The 8,026-nt window shown below is 37.9% G+C and overlaps 1 non-coding gene across 1 annotated transcript; it reads left to right on the top strand.

Moving 5' to 3' along the window:
• The first annotated feature begins 251 nt into the window (after positions 1-251).
• Positions 252-357, top strand: LOC139869723 (small nucleolar RNA R71). Its single transcript, XR_011766306.1, has one exon. It is a non-coding gene; the product is annotated as a small nucleolar RNA R71 (small nucleolar RNA).
• The last annotated feature ends 7,669 nt before the right edge of the window (positions 358-8,026 follow it).

Raw genomic sequence — 8,026 nt, 5'->3', positions numbered from 1 at the left:
CGAGAAATTCCATATTATCCGTGAGGGATTTGATGGCCTCCATTTGCTTGTTAAGTGCTGAGAGTGGGGCAGATGATGAAGTTGTTTCACCACTGTTCCAGTCATGATGATGCATTGTCATGTTCTCGAGAAATTCTCATGCTTCGTCTGCGGTTTGGTTCATCAGATTTCCTTGAACTGCTGCATCGATCGTCATTCTATGATTTACCGTAAGACCATTGTAGAAGGTACAGATTTGAGCTGACCGTTCTAACTGGTGATTAGGGCATTTATTCAGTAGGGTTTTGAATCGCTCCCATGCAGTGTAAAGAGATTCATCATAACTTTGTTTAAAGTTAATGATGTCATTCTTAAGCTTGGATTGTTTAGAAGGAGGGAAATATTTTGTTAGAAATTTAGTAGCCATCTCCGTTCATAACGTGATGGAATCATTTTCCAGTTCTTCGAACCATGTTTGAGTATGATGAGTGAGAGAATAGGGAAACAAGTATAGTCGGACTATATCTTATCCTATCTCTGGCTGTTTGTAGGAGTTCGAAAGAGATATGAATTTATCAAGGCGAGAATTAGGATCGTCATTCGGTAATCCATGAAATTGACAGTTGTTTTGGATGAGTTGTATGATGTGATGCTTTAACTCGAACGAGTGTCCTTGAATCTCTGGAAATCTGATCGGTCCTCCTCGACCTTCAATCGAGGGTTTGGTATTTTCTGTTAAAATGACGCGTAACGCCATTTGATTTCTGATTCGTGCTTCCTTGCGTGCTTTAGAGATTATTGTGTCTGGATCAGGTACGAAAAACAATGGCCCTGGTCTAGATCGGGTTTGGGTCATGCACTGGGTATGCCTTTTTGTTTTTAATTTTTAGCAGATAGACTAAATTGCAAAGGTAATCTAAGATAATGTAATCTAAGGTAGTCTAATCTAAAGTAATCTAATTTAATCTAAGATAATCTAACTATTCTAAGGTTGAATATGTTTTTGGTTCTTGCTACTGATTCCCTGGTGCTTTGATAACAGAGCTTCGCACGAACTATTCAACAAACCAAGTGGCCAGGTCGACTACGGAGAGTCAGGATCCTTTTGGTTCCAATATAATTGGAGACTGTTTGGAAAATCTAACAACCAAGTCCGTGTATAATTGTCTTTCTTAGACACCACTAAATGCTTGTGAATAAGTTTGATAGATAGCAGTATTATCTGATACCAAGTCCCTGGCAGCGGCGCCAAAAACTAGCTTCCCTCTTGATATGGCCAACACAGACGGTTTTATTTGTGCGGTGTCGTTAGGTCGCAACATGTCAGAATCAACCACCAAGAGGGGGGTACTATTTTAAATTTATATTTAGCGGGGCCTAAATCGTACTACTCCTTATTATGAGTAAGGGAAATATGACCTAGGGTCGTATTTTTAAGATATCAGTAGAATCGAACCTATATTTAAAGCCTAAGATAGTTATAAAGGAGTAGTGGTTACCTAATTTTGGGTTTTTCTAGTTTATAAGATAGATAAAGTAAATGCAATAAAATTCGTAATTCAGATAAGTTTAAAATAAGTGCATACTATGATTTCATCAGTTATTCTGCCGAGACTATGGAATGCTGGCTCATGAATAGGTAGAGGCCTTGTATTCATTACATTGGTCCTAAATGCCCCTGTCGTAAGACATGTCACTGGGTAATGCGATAGACTTGAAGATTCTGAATAGACAGCAATGTTCCTTACCCCCGACGCCCGTGCAGTCTGACTACATGCATACACGTTCAGACGGCTCATCCAATTGAGCGACTCGGTTGGGTGACGTATTAACATTCTACAAAGGTCTAAACTTTCTTAAGCATAATAGAATACAAGGTTTACCATATCCGAGAGACGTGATGTGTTTAAAAGATAGTTAGGCCCTTAAAAGAGTTCAACCATAAAGAACACCATGGCCAAGTCAAGTTGACTTCCATGAACACGTTCGGTTATTCTAACGGTCCAATCCTTTATGTGTTTAAACAAACGGTTCCTTAATTAACCAAGAATCCCTCAAGCGAGGTGCAATGCTTGAGATCACGTTATGGTGCAGTGTACTAATCAGCACTGACCGGGTTCCATGGCCTTACTTAGCAGAGGTACAGCTTACAACAACCATTGTGCTTCAGCATGCACGTACGAAGTTTATATGCTTGGTGACTACACTAGCATGGTCTTAAACCGACAATGTACTAGGGGTCTAGTTAGATGTTTCACTACGAAAGAGTCCTCAGTCGGAATCCAAAGCTTGATAGACTTACTACAACCGATGTGCCTCAATCGATCTTACGTTGTATTCGATATACTTCTCTTACCAAGGGGTGACACACATAGTGTACTCTGAATCGGGGTTTGCGACTTCCCAATAACAGAGCCAATAACTACGTTCTATTAGTTGGAAAAATGATTGCGTTTAAAGCATAATCAGAAACCATTTCAACAACATACGCAAATCATAATACTATTTCGGCATACACTAAAGATAACTACTCGCTAATCATGGCAACAACATCACAGAACATAATGATAAAAGACATTATAATAAGATAAAGGATAGAAGTACCAGTAGATTAAATGATTTTTGAATACAAAAGTGACAACTTCAAACTCCAGACCGTTCCTAATACAATCTTCGGCGTTCTTCTCCGGGTATTAGATTTCCCGCACGGAGTCGAAGACCTTGAAAGTATGACTAATATTGTACAAGAGAGAGAAAGAAGTGAATTGAAGTGTGTGTTGGAATGAATGACAAAGACCCTTTAAATAAGCATGAAATTTCCTGCAAACGGCTGACAGGCCGTTTGGCAAGCCGTTTGCAGGGGCCGTTTGTCAGGCCAGCCCGTTTAACGTGCCCGTTTGATCTAGGCATATGGCAGGCCGTTTGCCATACTGGCAGGCCATTTGGCATCCCGTTTGGCAAGCCGTTTGGCTTGCTGATTCGCTGGATCGTAACTTGATTTCTTGTCTTTCACCGTTTTCGCTTTAGAATCTTCGTTTTAGCTCCGATTCTCTTGATTCTTTTTGCACCGTCTTCGTAATTACTTGCTCTTCAATTTTAACCGACGAAGCGGGTATTTTGCCGATAAAGTTTGAATCTTTCTTGTTTTTGGGCCTTAATACCGGGGTGAAAACGTGACGTTTTAGCCGATATCAACGCTGCTTCCGACCGGTGTACCCTGGGAATAGACGCAGAATCTGTTTAGGGAATTGTGTCAGACACAAGATCGGTTCAACCTATTATCGGTTAGATCATTTTAACTTTCTCTTTTTGATTATTTATTAGCAATCTGATTATTACGTTTGTGATTACTTGTTTAGTTATTTCAGTTTCGTATACAATTTACCTACAGTAATGACACGAACGATCTTTAAATGAAACGTTTTAAAGAGACATTTATTGCAGCGGAAAAAGTAATAAATCAATAGTTATTACAAACCAATACGAAATTTTTAAGATAAATAAAATGTAGAATAAATGCGGATTCCAAATAGTCAAGCAAGATAACATCTTGTTCAAACAACATCTAGTTTCCTAAGACAAAACATGCTTAAGAATGTTGGCATAATGGTTAAGTGAGTTCATAGGTTTATTATAACAGTAAAGTTTGTGGACCACGACATTTCAGTTTCAAATGTGATATAACAATATCAAGAAGTATGCCATTAGCGCTTAATATCGAAGCTAAACATTGTACCCTTGACGCTTAAATCTCATGTTGTTAGTCATTATTAAGTAACCGCTTGACCAACAGTCAAAGGATAGGGATGTTGAACCCAATAGATCTATACACAATAATTAAACTCACTTAAACCAGTGATTGACGATATGAGTCACCGTAATATAAAGAGAAAATTTTTCCTTGACTCGCCTTAAATTCTTTATGTCATAATGTCGGAACGTTCATATGAGTCACCGTAATATAATCCCGGAAATTATATTACCCTAATTCATATGTGCATTCGACATCATTTCATATAGTCAAGGTGGCGTGTCAATCAAATCAACCACGTGAGATTAAGGTAGAACAAGAGTTAGATGTGAATAAAAGAGTTCGAGTATAAATGCACAAGTAGTCAAGTAATTCCTACTTCAAGTCTATATGCCGGTTGTAGTCTAGATTCACTAATGTACCCTATGACTCGGGATCGACACCAATGAACTCTAAATCCCTACAACCAACACTCTGATACCATCTATAGCAACCCGACAAAATCGTCATTGACGGCGCCGACTACTTAGGTCCCGTTACGTGGTCATAAGTCTTTAGAATAACGTTTGAACAAAATGCGTCACCTTCATTTCAAAAGTAAAGATTGTTTCCAAGTTTACAAGAATGGTTCAACCAAAAGTTACGTTACAAAGTTATAAGTACAAATGAAACCTATGCGACACAGTTTTAAATAAAGTCAAAAGACGCTCCATGTATGCACATATACTCGACATCCAATGCAAGTATCAAAATAATGAGCGGAAGCATGTATCACAAATCGTTCAAAGACCTGGGAAAACATAGAAATCTGTCAACGAAAACGTTGGTGAAATCATAGGTTTAAGTAAGTAAGTGAGTAAATACAAATGAACCACAAGATTTATAACATTTCAATAATAGTTAACCATTCCAAAAATTGTTGTCACGAGCACCCAATTATCAATGCTTAACTTTCCATCCATAGAACCCCATTACAATAGTGTTAGAACATACACTGATTCTCGAAAATATATTTCATCCGATATGACGGTGGCGAACCGTCCGAATGAGGGTTTGTCAAACCCATATGGATCCACATAATATAAGTTCACGCTTACACCCGGCAAGTGTAACTAATGATAATCGAATTAAGGATTTTGTTCTAAACTCGTATGTAGAATGTTTGTTTTCCTGTACTTGTGTTCACTTAGTAAAAAGAAACGTTTATGTTTTCTCATCCCAAATGTAAGTTCAAAAGAGTAAAAGTGGGACTATGATCTCACCTCGAGTGTAAGAGTAAAAAAAGATACTTCAATAAGAATTTGTGCACAGAACAAATGCTAGTCTTGACCTAAACAAGTAAGTTGTATCAATAACGGTAAACACGATTGGTCAAAGTTGTTCAATTAGTCCTATGGCTCGTTACGACTCGATTATGTAGCATGTGAATCAAATTGTCAAGTTTCATGCAAGATACAAGTATAGAAACAAGTTAGAAAGATTGCATAAGTATTCAGTTAAGTTTGATTAAAAGTCAAACTTGATCGGGTCAAAGTCAACGAAAAAGTCGACATGTTCGGGTCGGGTCCTGAACTATTTTTCTGAGGTTATTAATCATATATAAGCATGTTAGAACAAGTTACATGTGAATCGGAGGTGCGTAGCATAGCAAACATTTTTCAAAATTTGACAAAGTGGGTCATAAGCCAAACACGACAAATGTCGCGCCGCGACCAGGGGCGCCGCACCGCGACAATGAACGTGGTCTGGTGCCTGGTCAGTTTTAAAAGTTCAAGTCTTTTCCAAACTTCAATTTTGCATAAATCACAAACCGTAAACGCTTAGAACACGCATCTTATGTCGTTGAAAGCTCTTTTGACAAAGGACACAACTAAGAACATATCATCAATCAAAACTAGCATTTACAATAGTCAAACTCTCGTTGAATGTTCCATAAACGTTCATAACCAAAAGCTTCAAGTTTGTAAAACGCATTTCATGATTCGGGCAACCAATTTACATGTATGATACGCCGTTTCGAAGGTAATTAAACATACGATACAATCAAACACTTACTAATAACATTTCATGGCATTCAAAACATCAAAAGTTCGTTTTAAGTCTATCAAACCCTAACCAAAATTCACAAAAATCAATAATCATGTTAGTGAAGTTTTCTTAATCAACCTACACATCAAATTGAAGCTAATGATGCTAGGAACACATTTAATACATGAACTTGCAACATTTAACAACATTTAAACAACCAAATCATCAAATCAAACACCCCAAATTTCAAGTTCATGCAAGTTACTTCAAATAACAAAATCGAGCATATAAATCATATATTAATGTTAGACTTGAGCCATAGACACTAATTAACAACTTTATAAGTTAAAAACATCAAGAACACAAAATCTAGTGATTTTAGAAAGTTACCCAAACTTGATGAAATCGGTATGGAATCGAAGAGGAAGAGGAGAGGATTCCGAATATGCAATTTGTTTGGATTGATGCTTGCTCGATTTTATTTGGATGATGAGTCTTTGGATTGAAGATTGAGAGAAAATGTGGAAGTATGAAAGAAAAAGGAAAAAGGAAATAGAAAAAAATGAATGGATGAGGATGGAGTTTGACTCCTTTGACCTAGTCACCATTTTGGCATTTTGGCAAGTTTAGTCCCTCAAGTTTGTAGTCAGGTGCGGGAATTAACCGAATGAATTATTTTGAATTTCATGAGAGTATGGGAGACGTTATAATCCAATAACGAAATTATTAAGAATGTTAGCTAACGGGGGATACGAATCTAGTTACAAAGGATATTATTTAAAATAAAAAGACGGGCGTTAAAACAATTTAACGAAAAAATGCGGGATGTTACATTACCCACACCTTAAAAGAAATTTCGCCCCGAAATTTAGTTGGAAGCAATAGTCGATGTCTCTTCCTTGAGACCTTGCGTTGTCAATGCTATGAATAAGTGAAGACACGTCCTTGGGCATTCTCATGAACTTTGACATTTGGGATTTCACGTTGTATTAAGGCTTGTTTTACGATCCACAATTTCAACCGGTTTTTCTACGAAGAGGAGTTGTCATCGATAGTAAGTTTATCTGGAAGGATAGCATGTTCCTGTTCCGCAGGACACGTCTCTAAGTTTGTTACATAGAACGTAAGGTAAACGGAAACTTAATTGAGTCAGGAGACCTAAACGGTAGGAAGCGGTTCCAATACGCCCCAAGATTTCAAAAGGATCAATGTTGCGGATATAACTTTCCTCAATTTCCCGAAACGGATTACACCTTTTCGAGGTGCGGTTTTTCAATATTACACGGCTACTGACTTTGAACTTGAGAGGTTTTCATCTAACCTCGGTCTAACTCCTTTGGTGATTACGGGTTGTCTTGAGCCCTTCTCGGACTTAAATTATCTCAACGGTTATTTCTTAAATGATTTCGAATCTGATGATTTGCTTGTCACCTACTTCGGTCCAGCGAAATAGGAGAACAACACTTGTGGCGATGTAAGGTTTCGAAAGGTGCGGCGTTAATATACGAGTGGTAACTAATGTTGTAAGAGAATACAACTAAAGGCAACAATACAAGTTTGTAACATGTCTTTCCAAGATTTGAACCGTACGTTTTTTTTGGTCTGCTGGTTTGTGGATAATACGTGGTACTCATGTTTGGACGGGTCTCCGAGGTTCCTTGTAAGGCATCCCGAATTTAGAAGTGAGACGAGTATCCCGATCTGAAATTTTAATGGAGATGGCACGCCGTGCCGAACTAGAATTTTCTTTAAAACACGTTTGAACAAGTTTTGTCTCTCAAGAGGTCCGCGCTGCGGAAGATCTATCGGTTTCCGAAAATGTTCGTTAGGACTATTCACCCTCGTGGCGAATACTAATATAATGTGAAGAGTTTCTCTCTCCATTGAGAAATTTTATAAAAAGTTTCTTTATACGAAAGTGCGAGCGAAAAGACAGGAGTGAAATGGGAACTTAGAATAGGATGAGTTCACACCTTGAGGTAACCATGTCGCGCATCTAGTGGTCAAATGTTGAGACTTGGTGGGAAAACGAGATAGTACACGTAGTTTTATAGTTCGGAGTTGAGTAGTAGTTGGCCATATCAGAAGCATAAGAGTGATAAGTCAAAGAAGAAGGAGGTATCCTTGGATTGTGTGTCATCTTGGGTCCCAGTAATATCAGACGGTCATAGTGAAATAGCAGAGTTATGTATCGTGGTACGTGATGACAAGAAGATTGATCGGATCCATAAATAAGTATTCAAATTCTTCGTGCAAAATAATGAATTT

This window comes from Rutidosis leptorrhynchoides, chromosome 9 (assembly GCF_046630445.1).
Source record: "Rutidosis leptorrhynchoides isolate AG116_Rl617_1_P2 chromosome 9, CSIRO_AGI_Rlap_v1, whole genome shotgun sequence".
Taxonomy (NCBI): Eukaryota; Viridiplantae; Streptophyta; class Magnoliopsida; order Asterales; family Asteraceae; genus Rutidosis; species Rutidosis leptorrhynchoides.
The sequence above is the reverse complement of the archived record's forward strand: the minus strand, read 5'-3'. Positions and strand labels throughout refer to the sequence as shown.